Source organism: Podarcis liolepis (assembly GCF_965112155.1).
Source record: "Podarcis liolepis genome assembly, chromosome: 5".
Lineage (NCBI taxonomy): Eukaryota > Metazoa > Chordata > Lepidosauria > Squamata > Lacertidae > Podarcis > Podarcis liolepis.
The window spans coordinates 24410301-24428121 of record NC_139556.1 but is presented as its reverse complement, the minus strand read 5'-3'; the positions used below and the strand labels follow the sequence as shown (position 1 = coordinate 24428121).

General features: G+C 41.8%; 1 long non-coding RNA gene across 4 annotated transcripts in view; it reads left to right on the top strand.

Moving 5' to 3' along the window:
• The window catches only part of LOC310708036, a 30357-nt gene extending 24699 nt beyond the window's left edge, over positions 1-5658 (top strand). For all 4 annotated transcript variants that reach the window (XR_014526809.1, XR_014526810.1, XR_014526811.1 and 1 more), the window contains one exon: positions 5426-5658. This is a non-coding gene — a long non-coding RNA (uncharacterized lncRNA). The remainder of the gene's footprint in view (positions 1-5425) is intronic.
• The last annotated feature ends 12163 nt before the right edge of the window (positions 5659-17821 follow it).

Sequence of the window (17821 nt, the reverse complement as noted above, 5' to 3'; positions counted from 1 at the left end):
AAGACATTAGCATTTCTGGAGCAGACCCAGAGCTCCTTGCCTTCTACAAGATTCTAGAGCACTGCTGGGCATGCATGTTGAACTGCAAAGGCCTGTTGGCATAATAAAGTCTTCAAGAGACACCTGGAAGCCAAAAGCAAGGATCGCTGCAGAATCTCTGTCTGCAGAGTGTTCTGCAGCATGGGACCAGCAGCACTATTTGACCAACTCCTGACTGAGGCCTGTTGGGCTTCTATAACTTGGGGATTGATCAACCTCTGGATGATCTCAGTGATTGGGTCGGGCAGTCCTTAAAGTATCTTGGATCCAAGTTGTTCAGGGCTTTGTATGCCTACACAAGAACTTTGAACTTGGTGCAGTTACCTTTAGAGTGTTTTGCAGCAATTGTCTTGGTAATGTTTGCAGCTAGCCTGTACATCAACATTTCTCTTCTCTTTCTAAAAACGGAAGGAAGCAATGAGGCTGAGAGAAGAATAATGGCTCACTCCCCCCCCACCCTCAACTAGCTTGTGGGAACATAGGAAGTTGCCTTATACCCAGTGAGACCATTGAAGCTTCACTTGACTAGCAGCCGCTCTCCAATATTTCAGATTGAGTGCATACTCCCAGCTAAACCTTGAGCTGCAAGGGAATGAACCTGGGACCTTCTGCATTCAAAGCATGTGCTCTGCCAATGCCCTGTTGTCCACTGAGCTCACTTTGCAGCTGAGGAGAGATTTGACCAAGGCACTCTTCCCACAGCAGAGAGCACACCCTCTTTGTCACTCTGCTGCTGTATCAGCTCTTGCTTTGCAAATGAGATCCCTTCACCTGAAAGTTCTCAAACCAATTCTTGGTTGATCTTGTAGCATCCTTGCCTTCTTTTGTAAAGTTGGCACATTCCCGGAGAAGTAATTAAAGTGCCTGTTTTGTGTGTGCATTTTGATTTACTTATCCAGCACGAGTTTTTTCCTGAAATGAGCAAAGCCTTAATGACATTGACAATTGGAATATGCAAGAGATAAGGCAGTTCAGCGCGACATGTGGATGGAAAGCTGTGGCACCCTGGGCTTATCTAGGGAAATGCTGAGAAGCAAATCCCTGGGAGGTTGGTGATTTCAATTAGCCCAACCAAAACAGCTCCAATTTATCTTTTCCAAGAGTGGATCTTCCAGAGACTTTGAATTACCAGGTACAAAGCGGGAACATTTCACGAGTGCTTGAGCACAGGGCCGTCAATTTGGGAAACAATCTTATCTTTCCTACTTTGCATACAACAAACCCTACTTCATTAAAGAAATCTTTATTTGGAAAGAATGAGGTTTAAAAGGTGCTTTCCTAGCAGAAATAGTGGGTGGCGAGTAGAATCAGAAACCACCAAAGGTAATGTAAGGTTTCAGCCAGTTTGAGCTGATGGATTAACACCATTCATATGATCAAGGTTTCAGAACGCTTTGCTCTGCTTCCCTTAGTTCTATATGTGTAAAGGTAAAGGTAAAGGGACCCCTGACCATTAGGTCCAGTTGTGACCGACTCTGGGGTTGCGGCGCTCATCTCACTTTATTGGCTGAGGGAGCCGCCGTTTGTCCAAAGACAGCTTCTGGGTCATGTGGCCAGCATGACTAAGCCGCTTCTGGCAAACCAGAGCAGCACACGGAAACGCCATTTACCTTCCCGCTGGAGCGGTACCTATTTATCTGCTTGCACTTTGTGCTTTCGAACTGCTAGGTTGGCAGAAGCTGGGACCGAACAACGGGAGCTCACCCCATCACGGGAATTCGAAACGCCGACCTTCTGATCAGCAAGTCCTAGGCTCTGTGGTTTAACCCACAGCGCCACCCGCGTCTCCCGCGTCTATATGTGTAGACCCGCTTCCCCTGCGTCTATATGTGTAGCACGACTAATAGGTGGGATCATCTTAATAGATGTCCCTGGTTGCGGGCAGGCCCTCAACCCGGTCTCCCCCACCCTGGCGTGGGTGGAGCCATCACCCTCATGCAAGGGTGGCACCATGATCACCCAGGGCTATTGCCCAATCAATATGAATGGGTGATTGTGGGGGGATGTATAAAAGCAGCAGCGTGACGTGTGGCAAGCACCTGCTTCACGCTGCCAAACACCTGCCCACCCTCCCTTTAATTTAAGTGTCCTTCGGCCTTGCTTTGGACTTCGGTTGGTTGCCCTTCTTGGGCCGGTAGGAATTTTTCCATTTGGCGAATTGGCATGGGCCACTTGGTTTTTGCCTACCTCTTAGCAATTGTCACAACTTTATAAGGTTTGGCGATTAGGAATTGGCTTATTGTTGAGTGGAGGAGGGGAGGTCGGCCATCGCCTGCCCCTCCATTTCAAGGGTATTCCATTAAAGGAATCTGGGGCCTGGATCTTGTCCGAATTCTGCTTGAGAGGCTAGGGCCATGCCAGGCCTCTGGGAACACCAGGGGAGATGCAGGTGGGTTCCCCTGAAGCAATTTCCCTTTGGGTGGTTTACCCTTACAGACTTCCTGCAAAGGGGGCAGGAGTCAGAGATAGTCTTTTGCCAATGCCTAAGCAAATACTGCTCTTATTTCCTGCAATCAATAAAGTTGTGGCCAAAAAAATTGCCCAATAACCTTAAACAAAAATTCTCTGTGTGTGAATTTCTTTATGCTAATGGGGGTTGGCTTGAGGGTCTTGCCACGCAACCATTGCTTAGGGTCCTTCTCCCTAGTCTCATAAAAAAGGAGACAACACTAAGCTAGTTGCCATTCTCAACAAATCTTGAGCACTTCCAGACTGTCCACTATTTTGGGGTGGGTTTCAATCACACACCCATAAATTCAGGGTGCAATCCACTAAAGAATGGGAGGTTTTTGTGTAAGAAACGGTCTTCCCCCAAAGTTCAGATTTACTGTGTTAAAGAAAGGGGGGATGCACTGGAAAGTATGGCATAACACTTGCATTGAGGCTACATCATCTAACCTCCCTACAAACAAATCAGAATGAATGCTCACTAAGCTGTCAGCATCATCTAATCTCCCCGCAAATAAATCAGGAATAATGCACGATAAGTAGTATATCTGGAAGAGCCTCTTGTGATTTCCATATGTTAACTGTACATGGTTTATGTTGTGGCAGAAACATGGAATAATTTGGCTCATAAGAGCAATATTCTGAAAGAAAACTTCCTTATTTTGTGTGTGTGTGTGTGTGTGTGTGTGTGTGTGTGTGTGTGTGCTAGCTCTTACTAGTCATATTTAATGTGCTTTTTATTTAACGAAAGGTATCAGTGTATAATCCGAGCTATAAAATATGCTTGTTGACCTAGTGAGCTGTTTCTATTTAGGAATGTTTAGCACAAACCATGGGGAGAGCAATCCACCATTTTCCCTTATCAGTCCCTTCAAGCCACTGGCCTAAATAGCGATTACATCAAAAGAATAATTTGGAGAAACCTCTGAAGGCAAGAATTGCTTTGAACCTTATTATACTGTACCAGTAAGATTAATTTGCTCCCATTGATCTCCTCAAAACTGTTGTAATGATGCTAGGCTGACAAGTTAAATACTTTGGGAAAGTGGGGGGGGGGGGAGCTCATTATCTTCCTTGAAGGATGATGATAAAGTAGAAGTGTGAGGAAGCTTGCCCTAGAAGTAATTGAATGGAGCCTGGTCATCGGTACGTCCAGAAGTCCTTCCTATGAACATTGGTGATTGAGCCATTTAATTATTCACACTGAGGAGGAAGAAAATCTAATAACAGTTAATAGGCTGAGGGAAGCCATGGAATCTTCCCCTTTGATTTAGGATACATTGTACTGGCCAGGTCATACATGAGGTAGAACTTGCACAATTGCCTCTAGCAACACAGGAAGCTAGTGGACTTGTGGACTAGCCAATTCAAATTCCAAGGGGTTGGAGTTGGACAATATGTTCTTGGTGGCCTCTCCTCCCTGAATAGGTCTACCTCTTCCCTATCTTTGCTGGTGCTTATTCATATACAGTGGTACCTCGGGTTACATACGCTTCAGGTTACAGACTCCGCTAACCCAGAAATAGTACCTCAGGTTAAGAACTTTGCTTCAGGATGAGAACAGAAATTGTGCTCCGGCAGCATGGCAGCAGCAGGAGGCCCCATTAGCTAAAGTGGTACTTCAGGTTAAGAACAGTTTCAGGTTAAGAACGGACCTCCAGAATGAATTAAGTACTTAACCTGAGGTACCACTGTACTTCTTCAATTGGGCCCAAACTGCATCACCTCTCAGAAGAGGACACAGCCTTATATTAGCTCAATTTATCCCAGAAACGTCTAGAAATGCTGGGGAGAGTCAGCCAAATCATGAACTTTGGGGTCTTAAAAAACCCACCTCAAAGGAGAGGCAATGTTCTAAGCCCCTCTTTTTCCCCAGCTCGGATAAAAACCTGACCCTGGTGAGTGTTCCCTCCTCAATAAATTCCTGCTGCCCTCCTTCATCTCCATGCCTCCCCCAAACAACAAGTGTTTCACCAATTTATCAAAAACCACTTCAAGCACAATTTCAGTAGTAGAATAATAAATAGCAGTTCCCTTAAAACTCAGACATCCTGATGCCTTTATCCCCATTGTGCTTGCATCATTTTGTGGTCCCATCTCTTTCTCTGCTCTTTTAGATGTGGCATCTTATAGAGAAGAAGAAACTCTTCATGTACGCCACAACTGTGGCTAGGATACTACTAGCCAAAAGATGGAAAAGTGATGAGGTACCAACCAAGGAGAACGGCAACAAAAAATTATGGAGTATGCTGAAATGGTGAAACTAACTGAGAGATTAAGAGATAAAGACAATAGAGACTTAAAAAAAAACTGGGAACCATTTATGTGTTATTTACAAAAATATTATAAAGAAATGGACTCATTAGCAGGGTTTGATTAAACACTTACAATGAAAACTAAAATAGAGGTTAGAAGGATAAGAATATTAAAAATTCCAATAAGAGAGTGCAATATTAAGAATAACAAAATAAGCAGAAGAAATAAATGTACCAAAAAACAAACAAACCAGAAGATGAAGTTGGGAGAAGCCATGGGTGGGAGGGGGATTTCGATATTGTTTTTTGTATTATACATGCTTGTGATAATGATGAAAATATAAAATCCAATAAAAATATTTTTAAAAAATAAATAGATGTGGCATCTTATGAAGATTATGCTGCAACCCCACAGCAGCCATTTTGTGTTACGCCAAATACCCATGGCAGCTGTTTTGTAATATACCATGTCCCCACGGTGGCCTCTACTTGTGGACGCCCTCTGTCCAACTTAGTATTACTTGCATGCAGTGGTTGAGGGTATGTGGATTAGTTTAGTCTGCATCAAAATACAAACTGAACCAGAGCAGTCTCTAATAGCCCTCTTCTCTTCACCCCTGTCTTTATTCGTCACTCTTTTCTTCCGTTCCACACCCCTCCACTCCTTTCTGCTTCTTCTCTAGATTCATCAACAGGATGCCCAACAGTTATGTAAGTGGGGGGGGGGGTGGAGGAGAAGCCTCTGAAAACTCTGAAGAAGATGAAATCTTCCATTAAAGCTTAACTCTAAATGCAAAATTCTTCCCCTCTTTTTTTTCCTGAAAGAAGAAGCCACAAGGCTAAGGAGAGATCTGCTTGAAGAGATGAAAGGACAGAGGGGATTATGTGGGAAATGGATATTTCAGTATAAAACCTTAGCAACTGTCTCCAACCTGATAATGATCAAAATATCATGGAGCAATTTAATTTCTCATTTTCAGATCTAGGAAATGTCCTTCAGCAAGAATGCATTTTCTTCACAGTGTATTAAATATACTAAAAAGGAAAAAAAATCTTTCAGTAAAAGTCTTGCAGACTTGTATTGTTTTATCCTTTTTATTCCTTGCTTTTTTAAAAAAAACACAGCTTTATCTTCTATCTTCTTTGCAAGGGATTCCCACTGGGATAATAGTGTTGTGGCTGTCAGACTCCCCTTTTCTTTATTATTTAGGACAGGCATAAACATAAAAGCACAATAGATACTCTCCTTTCCAGACATTTGGACCAAGGAAGGCATATATCCCATGTCACCTCCAATTAGTGCTGATCTGCAGGGTGGCGGGTCGGGGGAGGGCAGTTTTGCAAAAAGAAAAGAAAAAAGAAACTTTTTATTGAAATCCAAAAGGTGGGAGCTTTGGGTAATTTTTTTTTTTCATTGAGAAAGGGATTCGAGGCTGCTTGACTCTTTAGAGTGATCACTGAATGGTGCAAACATCACCCACATGATCACATGATGCTCCATCACCAAAGCTCAGTTCCTATATGCATGGATCACCAATAAACTTTGCCTGATGGTGGAGCAACATGGGTGCCCCCTGCCCAGTCCACTAAAGAGATTCTGTCACTTGTAGGTTGGGGACTTTGCATGATTACTCAATCCCATGGAGGCCTTTTTTTAAAAAAAAAATTAAAATATGTAATTGGACATTTGTGAAAAGTCAGACTCAATGGGCAGGATTCAACTAAGCTGTTGTGTGCATGGAATAAGGGAGCATGTTGTGTGGCGAGTTCCCGACCCCCCCCCCCAGGTGGAAATAATGACACATGACACAAATATTAAGGTTAATGGGCTAAAAAAAGGCCACAACTTTATTGGTTACAGGTGAAGAGCGGTACTGGCTTAGGCATTGGTCCTAACCGACTATATCTGACTCCAGCCCGTCTGCTTGAAGTCCGGGAAGGGTTAACCACCAGTAGGGGGAGTGCTGCTGATGCACATCAACTAAGAACTCCCCAGGGGTCACTGCTAGGAGGAGTGCCTTGGGCCCTAACCTCTTTAGGCTTCAGACAGGGCCATGCCCCCCAGAATCCTTTAATGGACTACCCTTCCACATCTGGGGCAGGTGATGGCGCTACCTCCCCTCTTCCATCTACAGAACAATACCAATGCCTGACCGCCAATACCTTAGGCGGAAGTGGCCTTCTTGGAGAAAAGGATGGAAAAATCCAATTCTACAAGTGGACCAAGTTCTCCACATGCATTCCCCACTTAGCACTACACTGAATTCCACCTCATGTGCTTAGACCATGCACAAATCTCTTGCCAACTCAGGTATGCATGCACTGGGCCTTAAGCCTAGGAGCACCCGGGAAGATGGAGGGATTGTGTTTTGTGGGTCAGGGAGAAGGAAGGAAGGAGTTTGGATTTGATATCCTGCTTTATTACTACCCTAAGGAGTCTCAAAGTGGCTAAAAATCTCCTTTCCCTTCCTCCCCCACAACAAACACTCTGTGAGGTGAGTGAGGCTGAGAGACTTCAGAGAAGTGTGATTAGCCCAAAGTTACCCAGCAGCTGCATGTGGAGGAGCGGGGAAGCAAACCCAGTTCACCAGATTTCGATTCTACTGCTCTTAACCACTCTTAACCAGTACACCACACTGGCTCTCAGTAGTGGTAGTAGTATCAGGCAGGGGATGATAAACTGGCAGGGCAGAAATTATCTGGTGACTCTTGATTGGAAGCCTGATAGTTAAGCTGATAGAGTCAATCAAAAAGTCCCCAGTCCAAGCAGTATCATCCACACATTCAGTGTATAGCACTTTGACTACATAATCTTTGCATTTGAACTCTAATTCTGTTCAACACTTATCTTTATGCATCTCCTTGATGAGAAAGCTCACTGAGAGAGGGTTGCATTTCTGTTATGCCCTGAACAACATCATTGAGGGCATGGCAATCTCTGATGTGGCTCACAAGTGGGCTCAGAATTCCCTAGGTTATTTTCCAGCTCTGTTTTTCCAAGCCCAATTAGTAGCCAAAATGGGAGGGCAGGGGGCACTCAATCATTATGTGTTGCTGTAAACAGCAACAACAACTTTTTTATTTATACCCCACCCATCTGTCTGGGTTGCCCCACCCATTCTGGGTGGTTTGCAACACATATAAAAACACAATAAAACATCAAACATTAAAAACTTACTGATACAGGGCAGCCTTCAGATGTCTTCTAAAAGTTGTATAGTTATTTATCTGCTTGACATCTGATGGGAGGGTATTCCACAGGGAGGGTGCCATTTCTGATGGGAGGGAGTTGGGGCACAAGAGAGAGGCAGAAAATCTAAGCTAATGAAAAACAGGGAAACAATCTCCTGGTTGGGGTAAAGGAACCACAAACTTTCCAAGCACTTTATCATATTATGCTAACATTTCCCAAGCCTCTTATGGTGATAAGAAATCCCCAAACTCTGTAGGAAAGCTCTCCACATTCTTCCAACTCCTTAGTCATTTGTCAAAAGAAAGACACTAAATCTGGATTTAAATAGAAGTGTCCTAAATTGAGATGGATCTGCTGTCTAGGATGGAGCAATGAAGGCCATAGGAACAAAGTGGATAATAAATTATTGACTAAATATGGCGAAAGAAGTACCCATACTATCCACAATCTAGTTTCGTTCTATTGTTTAGAATTATTTATAGTCCCATCTTTCATTGTGGAAAAATAACAAGGTTTACTAAACAAAAACAGTACAATAAAATAACAATAAAACATGAACTGAAATATCCAGAGTTCAGTAAACTTGGTACTAAGGATCAGTGCCCAGGGATGCCCACATGAACATATATGTTTTTACCAGCCAGCAGATCATTGCACAATGTTGGGGACACTGCAGATAAGGCCCTTCATAAAAATGAATGCAGATACTTGATTGGTCACACAGGTGGGTTTATGTAGATGAGGATTCCCCCAAACATCATGGAGATATGTGATGCCAGACTAAGCCACAAGTCAGACTGGATTGTCACAGGACGCTTCCAATGATGGCAATAAGATAATCATAAGTAACAGCACAATGGTGGTGTAGCAAATATGGATAGTCATTGGATAACGCTGCCTTAGATTTGTTTTACAATCAAGCAGTGTATAAATTCTAGATTTTAAACAAACAAACAAACAAACACTTTGTGATCTATTTTAAAATATTAACTACTGAAGGAAATCTGTCCCAATGGAGGGTGTTAGGATAAATTGTTTGGATGCCTTGAAATTGGCAGGCCATCAATCTTAAACTCTAAAACTTCAATACTTTTACCTGCCCCCTTAAAAGCATTGCCCAAAATGTTACCCACTTTGTTTACAGCAGGATGGGGTGGGTGTTGCCCATGGTGGAGGGCACTCCAAATGGACATCTGATAATGCTGATACCCCATTCACCAACTCCTGCCCTTTAAAAAAGGGGGATAACTATCCATGTCAAAGTGTTGGGTGATTCAATGTCTGTATGGGATGCCAGAATGGCATGTAATATTATCTGTGTGGTGGAGGGGAGAGATGCTCTTGCTCAACCAGCTAAAGACTACAACCAGCCCAGTATAGATGGCTGAGGCTGACTTTTGTGACCTCTAAATGCAGAAAGGACCAATAAGATTTGAACTGCCATGAGCTGACTCTTCATACAGTTGTTCTGCATAGCCTTTTTGATCAGTCCTTAAGAGAACATCTCATATAAAATATACCCTAAAGCGGATGATTAGCAATCTATAGGTTGTATCCAACTCAGAGAAGATTCACTGAAATCAGTGACAACAACTAACGTAAATCAATTGGTTTCCCTGGGTTTACTCCGAGTAGGATCTGGATAGCAACGAGCCTTAGCACATATAAAAAAAGGAAGAAGATGAATGCAGAAAAGATATACTTGGGGTTTGTTTACATAACAAAATCAGCCATGACTTGTGCGGCCATTTCCAAAGGTCAAAACTAATCAATGTCGCCCCACGCAAGTTCTTTTTAAATGAAGTTTTAATGGCATTTGCTATTATCATTCCAAATAAATAGCATTTTATTCAAATCTACCTTATTGACAGATAGATTGTCTCATTCACCTCTGCAGCGGGCAAATGAAGAAATGAAAAACTAAAAAGCAGTGAAGGAAAGGGAACTGATATCAGGCTTCGGAAGAAAGGCTCTGCAGGATACAAATAAGTAAAACATGGGGATGAAATGAATTGGAACTGAATCTATTTGCATTGAGGACTGAACACGATGTGCTCAGTGGGGAGGCAAGAAACACTTGACTGAACAATAGAAAAATAAGTTGAATATCCCTAGCAATATTTCTGTATTTTGAAAAAAATGAATTTCTGTTGTTAAGCTCTCACTCATATATTTTCCCTGATGCTGCTAACTCAGATTCCCCTCCCTGCATTCCTCTTGGATGCACTAAAGGCATTCTGGAAAAATGTGTACTTTATTTTGTATATATAATTACATATTTATTAATTTCCATTTATAAATGTAAAAGAATTACAGAAATCAAGAGAACAAAAATATAATCAAGTAACCAGTTACAATATTTTACCTTAATCTGAAATCCATTTAACCTGTGGCTTGCATCCAATTGCATCAATCATATTTATGATGTTTCTGTATCCAGTGGGGGCTTCTACCAGTGAAATAATAGTAGAAGGCCATTTTTTCTACCCCCCTTGCAGCTCCCCAAACCTGCTTCATATGATTGGTGAGCCTTTCAGAACAGCATGAGAGGTTATGTGGGGGCCTTCAAGAGAAGGGGCCCTTTTCTGCTGATGGAAGTCTCAGCTGGTTCAGTCAGCACAAAGGGCACCACTGGATACAACCCTGATCTGCCAGTTTAGCATTAGCTCTGATGGGACAAGAGTCTTTAATCTAGCTTTCAAACGAAAGTTCAGTGCAGAGCCAACAGAACATTTTGAGGTTCACTAGTATGTGCATTATTAAATTCTGTGTGAGCTAGAAAATGATTCCTTGTTAGGAAAAATCTGTCAGGATTATCACGGTGCATTACCCTCAGAGGTCATCAGGCTTATTTGATCACCAGCAGATGTTTTGGGTCACTGAATAAATGTACTATCTGGTTCAGCTACCTGGTGTGTTTTGGTCTAGGTAGACACCAAATCTCTAAAAACCAAGCTAGCACCATGCACCATGCAATACACAATGCACCATGCAAGCTTGTTAGCATGGAGATGGGGAACAATAATAAGTCAGTGCAAGCTGGGCAGCACTTTAAATGGGAAGTGCTGGGCATTCATATAAAGTTGTGAACAAACCATGTGGAAAATCATTCCCTTGCAAAAAAAGAAAAAGAAAAGAGATATCTGCCTTTGTGTGTTAGCATCCCAATCCAGCCATGTCACTTTTTAATGAGGCAGAAAGATCTGCAGGCAATAATACACCAGATTTCACATAGCCCTCTGGGAAAGAAGTTCCCCTGAAATCTACAGCTCTCGCTGCGATGTGACCCAGCCTATCGTCAGAACTGCAGTGCACAGAAGCTGCAAAGAAAGCATTCAAATGGGGTTCAAGTAAGTTGGAAATAATTAGGAAGAGAAGAATTCATCATACAAGTGTAAGCCTTTCCACTCACCTTTGGCCCTTTCTTCCCTCTCCATGTTTTTCTAGAGATCCCTCTAATATGCAGTGGATGGATTTCCAGTTTGAAAAGAACGCCAGCCTCGACAGCTTGGAGAAAGGAGAGTAGCACCTCATTGTAGCAAGAAGCCAATGTGACATGCTTTTCAAATTGGAATAATCCACCTGCATTTCCACCCCTGTTGTGCCCTGTTCTTTTCTGTACCAACTCGCTGGAGAAATTGTTTTCCTTTCACATAGGGGGGAAAAAAGTGTGACTGTCCTTTGTCAAGTGGATGTTCTCTTTTGATTATCACTTTTCTCCCCTCTTCCCTATTATCTCCAATGAACGACAGATTGTGTGGGATTGCTATTTTCCTTCCAGTCTACCCCAAAAGTAAATGATTTCTCCTTAAAGATCTGGAAGGGGCTAGACAGAACTGTTTTCGCTGTAGTTGTAGTCTTGTAGACACGCTTATGCCATTGATGCTAGATCTCCAATCTTCTTGCTAACTTCACTCATTGGCACAATTAACTTCTTGTTTCATTCTCACCACCATTAAAGAAGAATGTGTCCCCACCAACCGGTCTCCAGTGGTCCTAGAGATTATGAAGGAGAGGTGCCTGGGAAATTCTGGAGCTCAATCCTAACAGTGGTGACAGCCAGCTCTTAATTGTTAGTCACGGAGCTGCTACTTGCTCATTTCTGAACTCCCATGTAAATCATTAGCTTTTATAAAAACTGACACATTCTAGACTGCTGAGAATTACAAATTTCTCAGGCTGTTATTTCACTATGCAGGCAAAACTCTAGACTACCCCAGCTGTACCCAACCAACTTCGGTGTATTCAATCAACTATTCCCCCTGCTGTCATTTTACCTGTGATACACTGCCATATTAGTAAACCCTCTCCAGGTGTCCTACTTCCAAGATAACATATGTCTGGGAAGAGTAAAGATAAGCATTCTACCTCTATCACCACCCCATCCTCACTCTCACCCTCCATAGGGTAAATTATGACAATCAGAAGATCAGGGGTCAGCAAACTTTTTCAGCAGGGGGCCGGCCCACTGTCCCTCAGACCTTGTGGGTGGCCGGACTATATTTTGGAGAGAGAGAAAGAACAAATTCCTATGCCCCACAAATAACCCAGAGATGCATTTGAAATAAAAGGACTCATTCTAGTCATGTAAAAACAGGCTGATTCCCGGACTGTCCACAGGCCGGATTTAGAAGGCGATTGGGCTGGATCTGGCCCCTGGGCCTTAGTTTGCCTACCCATGATCAAGATTAAAGCTAGGGATTTTCTCTGACACCCCTCCCAAGTCAGTTCAGTTCTCTTGCAGAAGCTATTCGAGCTGTTTAGCTCATGCCAAGGCCAATTCCAAATGTGAATTTTAGTGACTTTTTATAGCGGAGCTTTCTGTACTAGACACTCCATTTTTAAATCCACATTTAAAAGGAGATGCTTTGAAGCTAACATTTCCTCTAATGGAAAACTGCTTCTTTGGCTGACTACTCCTGCTGTGATATGTCCCATATGACGGAGCTGGTCACTTCACCACACATTATGCCGCATAACACTACAGAGTACGATATCCCATTTTAAAGTAGATTTTCAGAGCTGTTGAAACATGAACAATTTGAGGTCAACTTGTGCCATTTGCATTGTAACCAGAAGGCCGAAATATGCCAGAAAATTGGCTGGTTTTCAGGGCTGGCACCAATCCAGCCAGCAGCCATAATTTCCCCTTTTATTCCTTTTTCTCTGGCGTGTTATAATTCTGAAACTTCACTTTCAATCATCATTTCTTTGGGCTTGCATTCTATTCCACCAGGAGAACAAAGGTGCCAACAAACTTACTGGTCCTTTTTAAATGAACTTGCAAGCAGGAGCAGACACTGGAACATCAATTGTGTAACTGCTCCAGTCTCTCCTCAACATTATTTATTGCAAGAGTCGGTCCATCTGCTTGTATGGGATTATTGTGCTGTGAGGAAAACAACAAAGAGCCCTGTGGCCCCTGTGAGTTATTTGCTTAGAAAATGCAAGTGCAAGAGAAAGAGAAAGAGAGGGGGAATATAGTGGGAAAGAGACTGAGCTGTGAACCAGGAAGTTTCTGATTTGCATTTTGCTTCAGCCAAATGCTCACTGTTCTTAGGTAAGCCCTAATCTCCTAGCTGCACATCTGCAATATGATAAAAAAATAACTGATCTACGTTGTTGTTGTAAGTAACACTAATGCTTGTGTAAGCATTATTAATAAGAATTGTTGCCAATGATGAAACGGTGAAATCCACGATGATTAAATGGGCACAAGATGTTGGACATAACATAATGATGGCTGACTGGGAACAGTTATGGACCACAGGTATGAAGTTTACGGCATGTAATGCCTTAAGAGAGAATATTATGAAAATGATATACAGGTGGTACATGACACCAGTCAAGCTTGCAAAAATCTATCATTTGCCCAATAATAAATGTTGGAAATGTAAAGAAACTGAAGGTACATTCTTTCACCTTTGGTGGACATGCCCAAGGATTAAGGCTTTCTGGGAGATGATCTATAACGAAATGAAAAAGGTATATAAATATACCTTCCTGAAGAAACCAGAGGCCTTTCTCCTGGGCATGGTCAGCCAATTGGTGCCAAAGAAGGACAGAACTTTCTTTATGTATGCCACAACAGCAGCAAGGATACTTATTGCAAAGTATTGGAAGACACAAGATTTACCCACTCTGGAAGAATGGCAGATGAAGGTGATGGACTATATGGAATTGGCGGAAATGACCGGCAGAATCCGAGACCAGGGAGAAGAGTCGGTGGAAGAAGATTGGAAGAAGTTTAAAGACTATCTACAGAAATACTGCAAAATTAATGAATGTTAGAATGATGTAAGAATGAAGTTAAGTGGTTTTAGCAGTAATGTTATGAAGGTGTATGTAAAAATGGATTGTTAACAGGTGAAAATCCAAAGTTATAATATATTAAGTTAAAGGATTAAGACAAAAACAAAGAGGGAAAGGAATTGCTGAATTTATTAACAGAACTGGAATACAAAAAAGGGAGGTGTGAGGAGGTCAGGGAAGTAAGGAAATGAAATGTAAGACATGGAAAGATCGATGTGTTTTTTAAGTGTTTTCTATATTTTTTTATTTTTTTATTTTTTCTTCTTTCTCTTTTTATTTATGTAATCTTTTTTTTGAAACTTTAATAAAGATCATTAAAAAAAAAAGAATTGTTGCCAATGGCTGCTGCAGCATGATCCTATGCATATTGAGAATAGAGCCCACAATCCTCACAGCAAAAACAGCCAACTGCAGGAATCAAAACTTTTAGAGCTGTGATATCTCAAATAACAAAACATAACACAAACAGTGAACATAGACCAGGCACCCCCAAACTCAGCCTCCAGATGTTTTGGGACTACAATTCCCATCATCCCTGACCACTGGTCCTGTTAGCTAGGGATGATGGGAGTTGTAGACCCAAAACATCTGGAGGCTGAGTTTGGGGGTGCCTCACATAGACCATAGGTATTACAATGGAAAAAACTGTTTTAAAGTCCATTTTGAATTCATGTAGCATTTATCAAGTTTGTACAGAGTATCCTAATTCAAACTGGACTTCTGAAGGGATGCTAGCAGGTTATTCACTTGTTGAATAGCAAAGTTTCTTCTCTTGCAAAGTTGTCCTCAAGAGTGCAGACTGGACTTTTTGCTCCTATATCAACTGGTCATTCACCCATTCATCTTTCTTCCACTCCCAGGAAAAAGATGAAGAACACTAACCCATGCATATTTATTCAGAAGTAAATCCCATTTTCTCCGTGGGATTTACCTCCCAAAAATGTGCATAGAATTATTGCCCCAGGATGTTTATGTCCCACTGAGGGAGAAAGTGGGATTTGCAACCCTATACTACCTGTATTTACTAATACAGTAAATAAGCTAAAATAAAAAATTCCTTCCAGTAGCACCTTAAAGACCAACTAAGTTAGTTCTTGGTATGAGCTTTCGTGTGCATGCACACTTCTTCAGATGTGTGTATCTGAAGAAGTGTGCATGCACACGAAAGCTCATACCAAGAACTAACTTAGTTGGTCTTTAAGGTGCTACTGGAAGGAATTTTTTATTTTGACTATGGCAGACCGACACGGCTACCTATCTGTAACAGTAAATAAGCTGCAATGGTTTTCAAAGGCCTTGCTTGCAAATAAGAACAGTTAGGATTGTACTTTATAATCCCATGTACATTTACTTGGAAATAACTTGTTGTTTAACGGTGTGCACACAATGAAGGTGCAGTAATAGGCATAAGCGATGCAGCATATTGTGTAAAGGTTGAGAATTGCTGGTTCTTGTTCTCCAACTGTCAACAACAACAAAAAAGCTCTGTTTAGATTTTAGCTCTTTAATACCGATCAAAGCTCCCAGTTGCTTTGCACCTGGATTTCACCCACATTGTTCCTATCAGCCACATCATTACGGGTCGTTTCTTCTCAAAGCAAAATGGTATATTTGAAATTAACGCAATTATCTCTCCTCCCACACAAGTACCAATGACGAGAACAGTCCTTAAAAAAAAACCCCTTTATTAATATTATTAGCAACCCAAAATTTGCAGTAGTAGGATATTATACCCATCTATGAAGCAAACAAACAATAAATAATAAGAAAAAGAAATGGTGACACACAGGAATATAAATCAAGACTTCACAAGCTAGCATGGATGGTGATTGTTGAGCATCCAAGGACTCAGCTATACGGCTGCAAATAAAACATTTAAAGTGCAAAATATGTGACACCAGATTGCAATGGTGAGCCTTATGGAAAATTCAAGATATTTCTTTAAACGTCTTTTTAAAAAAGCATTTTCAACGTGGTTTTTATATGTGTCTAGATTCCACCTAAGTCTGAAGCATAGGAAATAAAATCCCACCAGATGTCATACATATTTGATCCTTCAAGATGACATTTATTAATTTCCATATTGGACTATAGAATATTAGAATTCCAGATTTTTAAAAAAGGGTTGTAACTAGTTATGCAAGAAGGCATCCTTTCCCATTCCTGCAGCTGTTGCACGCAGCACTGTTTCTGTTCTGTTGCAGTTCATCAACAGGGATGATGGTCAGGGATGATGTGAGTCATAGACTAGCAACACCCATACCCTTCAACATTTCTCTTTTGAAAACAGAGAGCTGCAGAGGATGGCAACACGAGAACGGGGCCTTCTCTGCAATGACTCCCATCTGCGGAATGCTCCCCCCAGGGAAGTTTGCCAGACACCTTCATTATACACCTTTAGGTGCCAGGCAAAATTGTTCCTTTCTAACCAGGCCTTGGGTGGCTCTTTTTTGGGGGGGAGGGGTGTTATTGGGTTGTTGTTTTCATTCTGATTATATCTTTTGTGGTTTATATGTTAGTCTTTTCTGTGAACTGCCCTGAGACCTTCAGGTATAGGGCGGTATATAAATTCAATAAATAATAATAATAATGTTGTTTTTAATGGGATGGTAACTTTATGGTTGGGGTTTGACACTGCCCCTTACCAGCCACATGTCCCTATGTATCTGGGAGAACTTTTAAAAAGAACCTGTGTGTGTGTGTGTGTGTGTGTGTGTGTGTGTGTAAGCAGATACAGTGGTACCTCAGGTTGAGAACTTAATTTATTCTGGAGGTCCTTTCTTAACTTGAAACTGTTCTTGACCTGAAGCACCACTTTAGCTAATGGGGCCTCCCGCTGCTGCCGGCGCGCGATTTCTGTTCTCATCCTGAAGCAAAGTTCTTAACCCGAGGTACTATTTCTGGGTTAGTGGAATCTGTAACCCTCAGTTTTTGAATGTAATCCCTTCCGAAGTCAGTTCGAGTTCCGAAACCAAAAACTGGAAATGGAAGCCTCAAAACGAAAGCTGTGTTCAACTACAGAGGCATTAGAAAACCGAGGTACCACTGGATAGAAAAAATGAGAATACTGAAATGTTGGCATGTTACACCATTTTAACCCAGAGGGCAATTTGTGGCTTTCTCCTCTTACTCTAATATGACCCCACTAATTCCATGTCCCAGTGCCCCTTTTCTCAGAGCAAGAGCGAGAGAGTGCCAACAGCCAATAAGATTAAATATTAGTCTGTGGAAAACAAGACTGAAGGTTGTGAAAGCAAAGTAATAAGCAGTGTTGTGCTGAAAATTTCTCCTGTGCTTCCCACCCCCCTGCATTCTTCCTCCACCAATTTATGTAAAAAAGAAATGGTATTCAAAAATTATGAAAAAGGAAAGGAAATTTCAGAGATCGCAGAGGTGTGCAGGGTTTACATGTGCAGTGTTTGTGAGAGTCATTTATTTCATTCAACAAATCATCTCTGTGGTGGTCTGGACTTCTCATGAAAGCCAAAATCAGTGTTCAGACCTCTCTCACATGCTTGGTAGCCAGCCTCCCTGGCTTTGCTTCTCCTAGTTCAAACAAGCAAAGACCTCATGA